The sequence below is a fragment of the Macrotis lagotis genome, chromosome 1 (assembly GCF_037893015.1).
Source record: "Macrotis lagotis isolate mMagLag1 chromosome 1, bilby.v1.9.chrom.fasta, whole genome shotgun sequence".
NCBI lineage: Eukaryota > Metazoa > Chordata > Mammalia > Peramelemorphia > Peramelidae > Macrotis > Macrotis lagotis.
The window spans coordinates 443,918,542-443,936,419 of NC_133658.1; positions in this window are offsets into that span (position 1 = coordinate 443,918,542).

A 17,878-nucleotide genomic window follows, 5' to 3' on the forward strand; every position below is an offset into this window, starting at 1 on the left:
CATCCAGACTAAAAAATAAGCTTTGAACTAAAAGCAAATTTGAAGTTTACTACTCCCAAGTGGCACATTCATTGAATATGAATCTCCTAATAGAGTTTTAGAATTTTTTTTGGTGTGGCTACCATGATGAATAGTCAAGATTTAGATAACGTAGGCCAAGATCAAGGTTAAGCTTAATATAACTAAATGTCCATTTGTCCTGTGTTTTAAAAATAAGACATCATAGTACATAAAATAATTAATCATTGGCTGAAAATCCTAACCATATGAGCTTGAAATTCACCTAAATTGTCTTTTTTTTTAGAACAGAAATGCTCTTTATTTTGCAGTTTGTTTTTTGGGGATTTTCTTTTAGGTTTTTGCAAGGCAGACAGGGTTAAATGGCTTGCCCAAGGCCACACAGCTAGGTAATTATTAAATGTCTGAGACTGGATTTGAACATAGGTACTCCTGACTCCAGGGCCGGTGCTTTATCCACTGCGCCACCTAGCCACCCCAGTTTGCTAGTCTTTACATCATTCCTATAGTATGCATTGATCTAAGTTGAATGTGATGAGAAAGAAATCATATATTTAAGGAAGAAACATATAGTATGAGATATAGCAGAATTACATAATTAAGACTTTTTTTTTTTAATTAAAGGTAATAGTCTTAGGTCTTTGAAGCTCCACAATTCTTTCTCAGGATACAAATGGCATTCTCCATCTCAGATATCCCAAAATTGTGCCTGATTGTTGTCCTTTTGGTATGAGCAAGACCAAAAAGGTTGATCATCACCCCTATGTTGCTGTTAGCGTGTACAGTATTTTTCTGTTTCTGTTCATCTCACTCAGCATCAGTTCATGCAAATCCTTCCAGGCGTCTCTGAATTCCCATCCCTCCTGGCTTCTAATGGAACAATAGTATTCCATTACATATATCACAGTTTGTTAAGCTAGTCCCCAATTGATGGACATTCCCTCAATTTCCATTTCTTTGCCACCACAAACAGGGCCACTATGAATATTTTTGTACAAGTGATGTTTTTACCCTTTTTCATAATCTCTTCAGGGTATAGACCCAGTAGTGATATTGCTGAATCAAAGGGTATGCATATTTTTGTTGCCTTTTGGGCATAATTCCAAATTGCTCTCCAGAAACGTTGGATGAATTCACAGCTCCACCAACAATGTATTAGTGTCCCAGATTTCCCATGTAAAGATAATTTTCAGCATTCATTTTTGTAAAGTTTTTTCCCTCCTAACCTTCCTTCCCCCACCATAAGGTAACAGGTAATCTGATATGGTTACATATGTACAATTGTGTAAAACATATTTCCATATTATTCACACTGTGAAAGAAGAATCAGAACAAAAAGGGAACAACAAGAAGGAAAAAAGCAAAAATCAAATTTAAAAAGGTCAAAATAGCATGCTTTTGTCTGCAGATTCCATAGTTCTTTCCTAGATGTGGGTGGCATTTTCCATAGCAGATCTTTTAGAATTGTCTTTGCTGAATTGCTAAGAACTAAGTCTATCATAGTTGATCATCTCACAATGTTGCTGTTAAAGTGTATGTTTTCCTAGTTCTGTTCGCTTCATTCAGCATCAGTTTTTCCAGGTTTTTCTAAAATCTGCCTGTTCATTGCTTGTTATAAAGCATTATACCACAACAGCCATTCCCCAATTGATGGATATCCCCTCAATTTCCAGCTCTTTACCACCACAAAAAGTGATGTTGTGAATATTCTTATATATATAGGTATTTTCCCCTTTTCTGTAATCTCTAAGTATTACTGGATCAAAGAATATGGATAGCTTTAGTGCCCTTTGGGCATAGTTCCAAATGGCTTTCCAGAATGGTTGCATCAGTTCACAATTCCATCACCTTCATTTCTCAATGATGGTAATTGTAAATATTATTACTTCATCACTTATCAGGTTTTGAACTGATTCATATCTGGATGGGGTCAATAGAATGATACTACCTTTTCTGCATTTATAAAAGTTTAATTAAAATATATTTTAGAAGAAATATATTTAAATAAAATTATTGGATTTTTCTGAAGCAAAAAAAATGGCTCTTCCTTCAGAAAGCCATCTCCTAAAGAATTAAAAAAAAAAGTCAGGAAAATTAAATGACACATCAAAAATGTCATGATGTGGCCTAAACCACTCTCAGCCCCTTGGAAAGAATCAAAGCCTTACCTTCGCACATATCTCTTCTTCAACATCCAGGAATATTGACTCTCCTTCAAACACCCTAACTATTCTACCCTATCTCAGTTGCATGCAAAGATGCTCATACCCATGATACTATTATCACCCACAAATATACCACTTTCATATTTAAGAATTATTACTTTTCCTGGACATAATTGGCTTTCTACCTCTCCTTTAGTCTTCCTTTACCAAACCCTGATCTTTGCCCGCACTGTGACATATTATTTCTTAACCCCTTGGTTCTTTCCCAGGCCATCTCTTCTTCACTAGCCACTCTCCTTTTTCTTCGTCTTGATCCCTTGGTCCTCCACTCTTGAATTTTTAGTCTCTTTATCATTTTACCTATTATACTTTGCCAAGCCTCAGCCCTGGATCATTCTTTCTGCCACCTTTGTTTCTATGCATATGTACTACTGAGCAAAAGTGGAGAAAATTATATAACTTAAAATTGGGTCCACTACTCAACTGGCCCTCACTGCTTCTAGGCAATTCTATTCCTCCCTTTCTACAGTAATTCTTCTAAATTTCATCCCTTAACTTTCCTATGATTCTCCTTGTTCCTGTGTCCTCATATCTTATAGAAAAAATCCTTTGTAGTTCCCTCTTCTTCATATCATTTACATGCCTTTTGCCTCTTATCTCCTCCTTCACTCCTCTTACCAATAAGGTAACTTTACTCCTTGTCTAGACTAACCCCTCTACTTATTCAAGCAATATGTTGTATCTCATTTCCAGTAGATTGCACTCTCTCTGTCATCTCCAGTCTATCATTTATTTTTTATCTCCCTGTTCACTGGCTCATTTCCTACTGCCCACAAACATGCCCACAGCTCCCCCGTCCTGAAAAAAACCTTGATCTTTCCATCCCTACTATCAACAGTCTTACTTATCTTCCTTTTGAAGCTAAACTTGAAAAGAATCTTCAATTAAATGCCTCCACTTTCCTCTCATTTAATCTTGTCTTCTGACTTCATCATTACACTGAAAATCTGCTCTCCAAAGTAATCAATGATCTTTTAATTGCTACATCCAATATCCTTTTCTTAATCTTCATTCTTGACCTCTTCAGCCTTTGACATCTTTTTTTTTGTTCATATTCTCCTCTCTGATTTTTGGGGACACTATTTTCTCCTGGTTCTCCTATTTGATCATATCTCAGTCTCATTTGCAGGGTCTTTATTTAGATCATGTCCAATAATTGTAAATGTCCCCCAGGTTTTGTCCTGGACCCTCTTCTTCCTCCTTATTATCTTACTTGATGATCTCATCAACTCCCATGGATATAAATTGCATATTTATATTGATGATTCTCAAATCTACCTAGAGACAATCAGTATTTATTATGTGCCAGGCACTGCTAAGAAGCAGGGATATAAGAAGAGGCAAAAGGTAGTTCTTGCCCTCAAGGGAGGCCATGGAAACAAATATTGCAATTAAATGGGAAGGCACTAGGAAAGTGTTTGAGAAGGGATTCCTGTAAAATATGAAATTTTAGTTGAATCTTAAAGGTCATGAAAAGGTGGAGCAGAGAAGAAAGAGCATTCTAGGTATGGGGAAAGACCAGAGAAAATGCCTAGAGTTGAGAGATGGAATGTCTTATTCATGAAAAAACCAGGAAGACCAGTGTTACTGGATCAAAGAGTACATATTGAGTTAGAAGACTGGAAAGGAAGGGACTAGGTTTTTGAATGCCAAACAACATTTCATATTTGATCCTGAAGGCACTAGAGAGAGACTGGAGTTTATTGAGTAAGGGAGTGACATGATCAGACTTGTGTAGGAAAATTTTATCCTATGCTGGATTTTCTAAACTGAAGTTTTCATATACAGCATATTAATTTGAATGCAAACATCATCCTTAGCTAACCCTAAGAGAAGGAAATTATGAAAGCCATTGCACAATTAATAAATAGCCAAAGGATGTGAGCAGTTTTCAGATGAAGAAATTAAATATAGTAATTTGAAAAATGCTCTAAATCATTATTGATTAGAGAAATGAAAATTAAAACAACTCTGAGGTACCATCTCACCTATCAGATTGGCTAGCATGACAAAAAAAAGGAAAATGATCAATATTGGAGGGGATTTGGGGAAATAGATAACTAATGCACTGTTGGTAGAATTGTAAACTAATTCAACCATTCAGGAGAATAATTTGGAACTATGCCCAAAAGGCAATAAAACTAGGCATACCCTTAGACCAACTATTGTAAGTCAAACCACTATTGGGTTTCCAAAGAGATAAAAAAGGGAAAAGACCCAGAAGTACAAAAATATTTATATAGCTCTTTTTGTAGAGGGAAATGGCTGAACAAGCTGTGGTATATGAATGCAATGGAATATTAAGAAATCATGAACAGGTGAATTTCAGAAAAATCTGGAAAGACTTACGTGAACTGTTGCTGAGTGAAATGAGCAGAACCAGGAGAACATTGTACATATTAACAGTAACACTGTGTGATGGACTTAGCTCCTCTCAGTTGTTCATCAAGCAAAGACAGTTCTCAGAGATTTGTGATGGAAAATGCTATCTACCTCCAGAGAAAAACTGTAGAGTCTGAATGTGGACAAAAGCATATTTTCATTTTTTAAAATTTGTTTTATATTTTTTCTTTATCTCATTTTTTCCCCTTTTGTTCTGATTCTTCTTTCGCAGCATGACTGATATGGAAATATGTTAAACATAATTGTTCAAATATAACCTATGTCAGATTACTCACTGTCATGGGAAGAAGGGAGGGAAGGAGGCAAAATTCAATTTTGGAATTCAAAATGTTACAAAAAATGAATGCTGAAAACTATCTTCACATGTTATTAGAAAAAATAAAATAACTTTGGAAAAGGTTCAATTCTGGAATCAAGAGAATCAATCTAGGTGACCTCAACCACTACAGGCTAAAGTCCAGAAAGCACTCTTTGTGCTCTTCAAGGTAATGATGCTTGACTGGATTACCAGGATGTTGGAGCACTATCATAAAAACCTTTCAAATTTATATGTTCAAATTTCCTCGGGACATGTGACATCATAGAGGAAGAGAAGCCTAATGTCATCTCACCTTACCATTATAGTCTCTTACTGGATGCCATGGGCATGAAGCAAAGAGACAAGGAATAAAGGGATCCTGAGCCCAAAAGGATGGTGGATCAGGAAAAATTAGACTTGTCTCATTTCTAGCCTGAAGATAACAAAACTTCCAAACTTACAGCTCTGAGGAGGCAAAAGGTAAGAGGCTTCTGACTTCTATAGCACTCCAGCTGAAAAGAATACAATACCAATTGAAAGTCTAAAGTTGGAAAAGACTGCAGCTGCCCATTGAAAAGTCCAGGGACCATCTATCTGGTCTAGCTTGGTGGCATCAGTGAATAACAGTGTAGATTGACTTTATCCAACAGACACCACCCAACAATACAGTAGGGGGCTAAAAAGAAATGCTTTTGTGTTCTTGACCCAGCAAAGCAGGAGACTGGCCTGTTCCACTAAGATATTATGCTCTGCAAAAAATAAGCTGAACTACTTGTCTAGCAGAGGTACCAGGTTCTGAGAAGAGTCAGCCCAACAGAATGATTCATCTATAACTGCTTCACACTTACAGAAGACTTCTTGAGTCAAAAAGACCATCAAAGCCCTTCAAACTCCAGAATTGTGATTGGCCCTGGCCACGTGTGCTTTCTCCATGTGTACCTTACTTCAATAATGCTTTCAGCCTGTGCCTGATTTCTACTTTGTATTTATCTGTTATTTTGTATGTCCATGGCATTGGGGGGGGGGGGGGGGAATCTTTTGTAACTACTGTTTTTGCTAATTCATGCTTTTGATAAAGACTGGCTAATCCATTAGGGGAAGCACAATACTTCACAAACTAATGTTGAGAGGACAATCATTCCAAAAGTTACCTACTCCTTGAATCCTGGAAGAAGTTACAGGGATACCTACTACTTTGAAAACTCAGTTTATCAGTACCAGTAAGTTGAGCTAGTGGGGGCAGTAAGCATAATTATTTGTATATTGGTATATATGCATATAATTTATAAATAAGCAAAAATATGCATTTTGGAGGTACATACCAAGACATTTTGTACTAATGGGTACATCATAAAAATTTTAGGCTTATCCTTGGCTTACATAGTCAGAACCTTCTACTCAGAGTTACAGTTTGTGGGGAAATCTCAGGTTATAGTTTATATTGGCATAGGGTAATTATGTTTACATTCATTGCCTACTGTTTGATTAGCCCACACAATTTCCTAATTTGTGGTTATGAACTGGGATAAAAAAGTACTAGGCCAGTTGACCTGGAAATTTAAATGTAATGTAGCACATGCTACATACTTAAAACTAATGTTATTATATATACTAACTAGCACTATGGAAACACCAATTATACTTACATTTCTCAACATATGCAATTGAATTTTGCAAATCAACTTGTGCAAACATCACTCTAGGAACAAATTGCCAAACTAATTCCTAAAAATCCAAATAAATGTGTTTCATGATAGTGTTCATTTCCTGGCTAGCCAGAAGCCATATGTCTTCCTCCAAAGTGAAATTCTGGCAATTTTTTTGTAACTAGTATTTTATTTTTTCCAATTACATATAAAGATAATTTTCAACTTTCATTTTTAAAAGATTTTGAGTTCCACATATTTTCTTCCTCTCTCCCTCTCTCCCTCCTTCCCTCTCCAATCATGTTAAACATATTCCCACATTATTAATATTGTGAAAGAAACAGAACTATAGGGAAAAACACAAAAAATAGTGGAAAATAGTATGCTTCAATCTGCATTCCAACTCCATTTTTTCTTCTGGATGTGAATATCATTTTCCATCATAAGTCTTTTAGAATTGTCTTGGATGATTGTAAAGAGCTAAGGCTATCATAGTTGATCGTGTTCTGATTCTCCTCACTTCATTTGGTATCAGTTTAGATCTTCTGAAATCTGACTAATCAGTACTACTATTGATCCAAAGTGTCAGGAACCCAGTTCTGGTGGCTACTCAAAAGCACTGATGACTGGGACTGCCTAGGTTTTGGTGGCTCTGGCTAAGTTACATGTAAAACTTGACAAAATTCAGAAAAAGCTAACATCATTATAAAGCATTTAATTAGTTTGCCAGATTTTTTTTGGTTGGGGACTGCAAAAGGGGGAATAGTCATGTTAGGGTCCGAGAGTTCCCCAATCTCCAAACAGACATTCAACACAATGGAGATGCAATAGCAAGGGTTTATTAAACTAGCTCGAGCTAGGGTTCCGTCCTAGGACAGGGCTAGGATCCTGGAACCCCGAGTAAAGTGAGGAGAGTCCTTATATATGGTTCAGTAGGGGAGTTCCAAGCATCTGCTGGTTGTCTTGAGATAGTGTGGCGTGCTATCATTGAATGCAGGTCCTCAGGGAAGATCCCCTGTTGCATGGTCTGAGAGATGACCAGGCAGAAACTTAGGAGTGGAATTTAGGCAAAAGTTCATAGGTTTTGACACTCAGGGTCTTACAGTCATTAATAATTGTTTGCCAAATCTAGAACACACACATTTGGGGAGAATGAATATTATTGTCAAACCATAAAATTCAAGCCCTTATTACAGAAAAGAATTTATACAACTAACTAGGCATAAAAAAGACACTTAAAACTCACTGAAGTTGGTCACCCTAGGTTAAAATAGCACATTCCCACCAAAATTATTAATAAAGTGCTCTTATGTCCCCATGACAGTTATCTCTTGAAATATCTCTAGAGATTATGCAGAAATAGCATTAAAGGGGAGACATTGAAAAATCCTCTGCTATAATTTGAGAAAAATGTTGAAATGACATTATAATATAGGTTACTGAGTTATTTGAAGGGTGTCCAAGTTGTATTCATGCATTCTTTATACAGAGAAATGGTTTAATCAAAAGAATGATTTTAACTTTTTTTTAAAAAAAAAGACAAATGAGAGCTTGTAAGGAGATGTTTTTGCATACAAAAGATATCCTGGTGTGAAATGAATTAAAAACTAAGGTAAACTAGTCCACAGCTTAAGTAGACATTTTTACTAAAAATAGAAAACAATAGTCCATAGTACTCTTACAAGTGGCTCGTGAATATTTAGTCCAGTGATTGAAATGGTTTTATTAAGATATCTTAATAAAAAGGCACACCTCTTTCAAGGGGAGAGGGGCCTGGAAACCCCCAAATGCCCCTTCATGCCAATCATAGTCTGGGGTCACAAGTCTAATTGATACATTTACCCCCCAACCCCCACACACATCCTGTCCACCTGGCTCATTATACCAATGAGCAAGAACAGCTACTTTCTCTTTCTCCTCCAGGTGTACAGGACAATAGCACAGACTCCCATTCAACCAATGCAAAATTATTTAATCTTTTCCTTTTGTCTCTTAACTTTCCATAAAGACCTTTTAGTTCTTTTATCTGTCTCTCTCTCTCTCTCTCTCTCTCTCTCTCTCTCTCTCTCTCTCTCTCTCTCTCTCTTTCTCTCCCTTCCTATGTCTTGTAACCTTTTTAATAAATTTTTGTTTTATTTCCACCCATGCTTTCCCATTCCTCATCAGCAGAACTGAACCCAAGTAGCTAGTGGCTACAGTAAGACCAATACTATGTGCAGCCTTTATTAAGTCTGAACCTACTCTCCCTGGGGATAGAGATGATATAGGGGAAAGAGTGCCTGTAAAATGTTTTATGCTGAATATCTCCTAAGTAAATATGTCTTTGTAAAAGCTAATTGACAGCTTTCACTGTCAGAGTGGAAGGAAATGGTACAGCTCATTTTTCCCCAACCATTACACAACTATCTTCTTATCACTGAATATACACCTCTTGACAAGTGGCCTATCTGAATCTCTAAGTGTAGAGTTTCAATCCAAAAAAATAGCTTCAACATGGCTGCCAGTCACTTGGGAGAAAAAAAAGAAAAGGAAAGAAAAACTTAATGGGTTACCCAAGAAAGAAACTAAAAGAAAGAGGGGTAACATAAGACTTTGATGTGAGATAAGAAGTTCCCTGACCCTCCTCTCCCTTAGGAAAAGGCAATTAGGTCTATTTTAATAATATGTCTTTCATTATCTAAGAAGACTATGACATCAGGGAGGTGATGCACATGAATTGGATTTGAGTGAGGGGGTGCTGTGCTCAACCAATGTCACTTTCTCCTCCAGAGCCATTTGAGTCCAGTGGCCAGATATGAATTAGGACAACTGTTGATAGCCCTGGATGTGAGGCAATTAGGCTTAAGTTATTTGCCCAAGGTCAAACATTTAGTAACTGAGTCTGGATTTGAACTCCTGTCCTTCTTACTTCAAAGCCAATGCTCTATTTACTGCTTGGAAGGACAACTTTAGGCTTAGCTGTGGATTAAAGAAAAGATTGTTTTCATTTTCTGCTTCCTCTCTTACTTTTGCTCACAAGGATTGTCTTGAACTAAAACTGATCCTGGATGGAGGGGGAAGCCCTGACATCCTAGATGAAGGAAGGAGCCCCAATTTAGTTTGAGTCCCTCACCCCCACCACAACCCAAGGAAAAAGGGAGTTTGGATAAAAGAATGACACTGGGTCAAGGGAAGGACACTGGGACATAGGAAAAGAATTCAGCTTCGTCTCATCCCCAGAGTAGAGTAGAGCTTTCCTCCAGTTCCTGAGGGAAAGAAAAGGTCCACAGATTAAAGGAAAGGGCCTCAAAAAGGTAGATCTGAAATTGGCCCCCAAGGGAAACATAAGAGTTCTACCCCCCAAAAAATGAATTAACAAATAAATATAATAAAAAGATTTTATGATGTCAGGGATGTCCAAAACAAAAATCCATCAGAGGAAAAATAATGAAAACACCTACACCCTTAGCAAAAACACCAAAGAAAAAATAGTTGATCCTCAAGATCAATTAGAATTTGGGGCAGCTAGGTGGTGCAGTGGATAGAGCACTGGCCCTGAAGAAGTACTGGAGTTCAAATCTGGCCTCAGACACATAATAATTGCCTAGCTGTGTGTGACCCTCAGCAAGTGATTTAATCCCATTGCCTTAAATTAAAAAAAAAAAAAGATCAATTAGAATTTATTGAAGACAAGTATAATCAATATCACATTGTTTGCTTTATCAAGGACTGGGGGAGGGTTAGGAGAAGGGAGAGAAGAATTTGGAACTCAAAATTTTGAAAAATGAATGTTTAAAAACGTTTAAATACAATTGGGAAATATTTAACAAAATAAAAAAATTTCTTAAAGAAATTACATGAGGGGCATCTAGGTGGTGCAGTGGATAGAGCACCAGCCCTGGAGTCAGGAGTACCTGAGTTCAAATCTGGCCTCAGACACTTAATAATTACCTAGCTGTGTGGCCTTGGGCAAGCCATTTAACCCCGTTTGCCTTGCAAAAACCTAAAAAACAAAACAAAAAAAAAATAAAGAAACTGAGAGCTAAATGACAGTAATTTAGTCACCTAAGTTCTGTAACAAGTCTTGAGAATTTGTGTGTATGTGTTATTAGGAAGGAAAATATGATTGGGATAAATTGTATGTCAAGGAATTTGGGAATATTGAATCTTATATATTTACTGATTTCTTTTGAGAAAAAGAAATATTGTACTAAATTTTGAATCTGATCTGTTGATGTTAAATTGATATACAATCTCACAAGATCTTTTGTTGGTAAAGGAAAAAAGTTTGTAATCTTTGTCCCATCATCTATCATCATGTTTATGGAAGGGAAAATATATGTACTTGTATTTATCAGTTATGTAATATTCTTTTTGTAACTTCAAAGAAATCATATTTACACTGTTTGGTTCTCTTGTGAAAATGTAAGCTATTTGAATATTATAATGTTAAAGTCTGGAATTAACATGTGATTGCTTTGAAGGGTTGATAAAGGAAAATCACAAATTATGACCCCTTCTGGGATACATCTGTGGATTCATGCATAATATAATGATGGAAATATTATTTTGTAAAAATTTAAAGAACTCATGAATGTCTGGTTGTTTTTACTATTGTTTTATTGCATTGGAATCAATAATACATGTTAGAAATTTAAAGTTACCTAAGATGCTCTAATGGTTTTAAAGAATTCCGAAAGTAATAATTTGTATTTTTGAAGATGATTAGTAGTTAAAAGTTTATGTATAGAAGTTTCTAGCTATATATGTAAACTGGGACTAAACTGTGGTTATTTGCTTTGAGGGAAAAGCACTTATGCAATATGAGGAAGATAAAATAATGATGATGATGATTTGAGATTTCTCTGCAGCAATCTCTAGTCAAATTGTTATGTGAGAAGTATGGAGATGATGGGCAACCTCCTAACCAGAAGGAGATGTTTAGTTACTTTAAACATAATTAATAACTAAATGGGTTCACTGCAAAAAGTTGATTTAATAAAAAATATGAATTAGGATTATTGTTGGTTTTACATATCCAAATCTGTTTATTGCATTTCATTTACAGCACTGTCCTTAGGCACATGAGTAACAATCGAATTATGATTTTTTTTTCCCCTGAATCTCTTGTACCAAGTTACAGCCTGGCACAATCTTGTTTCTCCTTAGTGCTCAAGCCATCTGAAGTGCTGGTTATAGGTAATCACTATATTACAACAATGCCTGACATCATGTATGTTAAAACAGAAAGATAATATGCCAATGAAGCCATTTAGCCCTATGGGATTTGATGTTAAATGCTGTAGATGGAGTATGTGACCTTTGAAAGAACAGACCTAACCTCAACTGGGGTAGGATTCTCTTAAAGGAATCCCTCATCTGGCTCAGTGAAAAGGATTGTCTGTATGACTTCATGAGGGAACATGTCCTCATGCTCTGTAATAGCAAATTGCCATGATCATTCCAAGTATATCATGATAAAGTATGAGAGTGAACCAGTGGACCAAGATAATGCCTGTTGGCATATTTTTTAACTGCTTTAAAGGAGAGATCCATTCTTCAACTGGAATTTTTGTTCATTCTAAACATGGTGATAGCAAAATAGAAAATTTTGTTGCAAATTACTTTTTTTGAAGTTTTAAAATGCTTTTTCAGTACATTTGTTTATACTATTTTTGAGCTTTTGTTTACAACTTATGTGGGATCCATCAACGAATCTGTGTCATATTGGAACCCATTTTCTTATTATGATACTGGCTTATAATTATTAACCCCTTATAGACTTACTTTTTTTCCTAATTATTGGACTTCTGTTAAATAGCAAAGACTTATTTGAGGCAGGGTCCAGAGAATGATTGGATGGCACATCTGGTTGGCATCCTGCAGAGGCTGGTCTTTGCTGTAATACATTCATCTCCAAATAGACTCTGAAAGGCCCAGAAGAATCTGAGCCCCAAATAATTTTAAGGGGGGAATGACACAGGGGAAAGATGAAGAGAATTATGAATGTAGAAACTGGGAGAAGTGAATTGACTACCACCTACTCTTGAGATGTAAATTGACTAGAAGTAGAGAATTATGATTGTAACAGAAACCATTTGTAACCTGCTTAAATTGGGTGGAGATACCCATTACCATTGATTCAATATTTAATGTAAAATTTATATCCTGATATCCCTAGGCTTTACCCTCTACCTAATTCCTGGCCTGATAAGAGGAAAGGGAGTTCACCTTTTGCCCTCTGGATGTGAGGCAAGATATAAAACTCTGAGTTGGACTCCAACTCAGGGCTGCAGAATTCTCTGACCTGTGGTCCAACCAATGTTGCTTGGCTGTTCTTCTCTCTCTCTCTCCCTCCCTATCCCTTCCTATGTATGGTAACTTATTTTTAATAAATCTTTTGTTTTCCTTCCACCCTTGCTTTCCCTAGTCTGAATAATGATTCCGCATAGGCAGATCTGAACTCAAGTAGCCAGTGGCTATGGTATTGGGGGCAGCTAGGTGATTGCAGTGGATGGAGCACTGGCCCTGGAGTCAGGAGGACCTGAGTTCAAATGCAACCTCAGATACCTAATAATTACCTAATTACCTAGCTGTGTGTCTTTGGGCAAGACACTCAATCCCATTGCCTTGTAAAAAAATAATAAGTAATATCTATCTAAAACCATCAACAATTATTTTATGTAATAGGGATAAACTAGGAGCATTTCTGAAAAGACCAGCATGAAAAAAGGATACCTATTATCACTATTACTATTCAATATAGTATTAGAAATATTAGCTTTGGCAACAAAAGAAGAAAAAGAAGTTGAAAGAATCAGATTTCAAGAAAATCATCTAAAAAAACCTTTTGAAACAACATATTCAGCAAAGTAGCAGGATATAAAACCCACATAAATCATCAGTAATTCTATATATGAACAACAAAGCCCAAGGGCAAGAGATTGAAAGAGAAATTCCATTTAAAGAAACTGTAGACACCATTAAATACTGGGAATCTACCTTCCCAGACAAACACAGAAACTATGTTCACAATTAAAAAGCACTTATCACACAACTAAGCCAGATCTAAATAATTGGAAAAATGTCAATTGCTCATGGTTAGGTCAAGTTAATATAATTAATATTATAATAATATATAATAAAAATGAAAGTTTTATCCAAATTAAATTGCTTATTCAGTGCCATAACAATCAAACTACCAAATAACTCTTTTACCAAGCTAGAAGAAAATAGTAACAAAATTCATCTGGAACAACAAAAGGTCAAGAATATCAAAGGAACTGATGGAGGAAAAAAGTAAAGCTCTACCAGATCTAAAATTATACTATATTATATTATATTATATCATCAAAATCATCAAAGCTGCCTGATACCAGTTCAAAAATAGAGAATTAGATCAGTGAATTAGGATAGGTTCAAAAGAAACAGTAATAAATGACTACAATAATCTACTGTTTAACAAACCCATAGACATTAGCTTCTGGGATAAGAACTCATTACTTGACAAGAGTTGTTGAGAAAACTGGAAAATATTATGGAAAAATCTAGACATAAACTCACATCTCACTATCTATAACCAAAATAAGGTCAAAATGGGTCCAGTTTTAGATATAAAGTGTGATACAATAGACCAATTAAGAGATCAAGAAATACTCTATTAGGGAGAAATTTATGATCAAGCAAAAAAATAATGTTGTTAACTGAAAAATGGATGATTTTGTCTACATTAAATCAAAAAATTTTTACACTAATAAAACCAGTGATGGAAAAATTAGAAGGAAAACAGAAAACTAGGAAACAGTTTTTACAGTCAGGGGTTCTGATAAAAGTCTCATTTCTAAAATATAAAGAGATGTGCATAAAATGTATAAGGTTACAAGTCATTCCCCAATTGATAAATGGTCAAAAGACATGAACAGAGGGTTTTCAAATGAAGAACTTAAAGCTATATCTAATCATATGAAAAAATGCTCCAAATCATTACTGATTAGAGAATTGTAAATTAAAACTATGAGGTTCCACCTCAAATCTATCAGATTGGTTAAGATGACAAAAAAGGGAAAATGAGCAATGTTGGAGAGGTTGTGGGAGGTTTGGGACATTAATGCAGTGTTGGTAGAGTTGTGAATTAATCTATTCATTCTGGAGAGGAAGATGGAACTATGCCCAAAGAACAATAAAACTCATCATACCCTTTGACCAATAATACTAGGCCTATATCCAGAAGAAATCATGAGAAATGGGAAAAGTTCTACATGTTTCAAAATATTCATAGCAGTTCATTCCAAAGAACTGGAAATTGAGGGTAAGCCCATCAATTGAGGAATGATTGAACAAGTTATGGTATGAATGTTATGGAGTAGTATTGTTCTATTAAAAAAAAAATGTGATTTTTATATGGTCACACTCTAGAGAATCAAGAAATTAATTACAGGAACTGATGATGAGTGAAGGAAGCATTGTAAGAAAAGATTGTGAGTTATCAATGATGGATGAAACTTCTCTCAGCAGTTCAAAAAGCTAGGACAACAAGACTGCTATGGACAATGCTATCCACATCCAGAGGAAGAAAAACAAAACAAAAAACCCTACAGAATCTTAGTGAACACTACATTCAGTTTTTTTTTAATTTTATGTTTTTCTTTTCTATCTCAGCGTTTTCTTTCTTTTCCCTTAATCCTAATTCCTCATACAGAAAATGACTAATCTATAAACATGTATGTACAATATTCACCAGACTGTTCAAAGCTGAGAGGAGGGGGGTGGGAAGGGAGAGTGGAAGGAAGCTATGTAACTTAAAAATACGCATGTGCAAATAGATAAATGATGAAAAACCTTCATAACATGTAATTGAAAAACTAATATAAAATACCAATTGGAAAATGTTTTTACAAAGCTATTTAATTCCCCCCTTTAATTCAATCTATTTCTTTTTGAATGAGGTGTACCCATCCAGAGCCACAGTCCTGTCATGGCCTGCCAAGTCTCAGTGATAATTATGTGGTCAAATTTTTCCCTTTGCATTAGGATCTCTTGTTCTTGTTTACTGGCTCATCTTTTTCAATTAGCTGAGGGGGTATAGATATGTAACCCAGACAAGTCACTTAACCTCTGGTTATTTCTGAATATAAATTTCTGGATCTTGTTCTGTTTCAGTCCAGAAGTAGGATTCGGACCTGTCTTTAAGCCTAAAAATTGTTCAAATTTATTTTTACACAAATGAACCCATGATCTACTTCACTCATCCAAATCCTTTCAAGTCTTTTCAAACCTTTTCAAGGATTTGTTTGAATAGGTCCTTTTTTTCCTCTCTTCTCTCCCTCCCACAGCTTTGTTTCCCAGAGGCTCAAATCAGAAGGTCTGGCTATCAAGCAGACTACACTTCAGGAGACTGAAACAATTCTTTTGGGTTAATGGGTAGAGTTAATCCCTCCTAGAATTGGAGAGGGAAGTCTATGGAGGTTAAGGATAGTGTTCTTCTGTTCTTATGATGTATATGTCAGTGATATCTGTCAGTCAAAAGGTGAACTCTTGGTAAAAAGGAAGATGAAGATATAAATGGAAGTAAATGCAAAGCTGATTATTGATAAAAGAAATGGGAGAGGGGAAGGCAACTGGCTCTAAGCAGACTCCAGCAGTAGGTAGTGGGGAAAGCAAGTCTTTATTAGGGTATTGGATATAGGAGATAGGGTGGTATGGTTTCTATAGGAACTGAAAGCCATTGGGGTTTCTATGGAGGATGTGTTTTGTTTGGGGGTTTACCAAAGTGAGATGGTGCATTGTTCTATAGAGATTAGGGTTCATGTCCTTAGGAAAGGATAATCAATGGGGCTTTACTGGGAAAGAGTGAAACAGGCCTGGAACCAACATTCCAGCCTTTTTGTTTTAATTTTACTAAAGGAGATTGGGATTGGAGTAGCTACTTCTTCTTCTAGAGCTACTTATAGCTGAGTGGGGGTGATGATGTCATCAGGTACAGCAAAGAGTAAAGGATGGAACTCTTGGTATCCTTGTACCTGAAGTAGCATCATGGATTTGGCCATCTGAGGTGTTGCAGTGTTTGCTGTTTTGTGGATGAAGGAAGGATGTAAGCATCCAAAGCAAAGGAGGACCTAAGAAGAATGCTAACAAGACCATGATTAGTGGGATTCATATGGGAAGGAGCCAAGGGAGCAAGAGGGAAGACAAACCAACGGACCAGGTATCAGTTGATTTTTCCCTATTACACGAGTCTCTGTCAGGCAATTTTTTAGCAGCATCCCAAACCAATCCAGACTGATTAACATAGAAACAGCATTCTTCTTGTCTGTCAGTAGGTAAAAACCCTGTCTGTTTTGCAAGGTTCAGTAGCTAGGAAATCCAGTTGATGTTGAATTTTTAAGTGACTTTTGGCTATAAAATGAAGACTTTCTTGAAGATCTTGTGATAGTAGCTGAAAGTAGTACAGAGAAGCTGTGATGCTTCATACCTCATGCCCACACCAGAAAGGATTCCTGTAACTGCTAAGAAAGGAATGAGAGCAGGAGCTCTTCAGTACCTTGCATGTGTCTTGGCTATCAGGGGCTAACTCAATGTGAGGCAGAAGTAGACTAGAAAACAAATACCTGTCCAGTTTGTGGTTACACATAAGTCTGTAGTGTTCCCACAGAGGAAGAAGATCCCAACTTCTCTCCTTGTGCCAAAGTGAGAGAGAACCTGCAAGGGCTAGACCTGTCATGGGTCTTGGCCAGGACATACCCATGGGCTTGATGGGTTGGGAAAGAAGGGGGGGTATGAAGGACCCATTGGGGGGAGGTATGGTTACAGATACAACAATCTTTGGTATTAATCAGTGGGGATAGGAGTTGTGGGAGGGGTTTATGTCCTACATGGAAGGATTTATGTCCTACATGGAGGGAATCATGAAAGTGAGAAAGAAAGGTGTCTGCTTGCTTTTGGAGAAGGAGAAGGCAGCTGTTCTGAGTTAGCCAGGGTCTTTACCATACTGTCACTTTAGAGAGATGGACTTTTTTCATCCGCTGTATATTTAGGATTCAGGGAAGGCAAGGAAATTAATTGAAGGTGTGTATAGGGCTGGTGTGCTGCCTGTTCGGCTTCCTGGTCACCTAGTCAGCCTTCTCATTCCCAGCTGCCACAAAGGTGGGCATTCCCTGATGGCCCTTATAGTGGATCACTGCCAAAGGAGAGGAGGAGGAGGAGGATGCAGCAGAAAGGAATTTAAGGATTAGGTCAACACTAGTTATAGGAAAGCCTTTAGAAGTAAGGAAACCTCTTTCTGCCCAGATAGAGGCATGAGAATTTACATT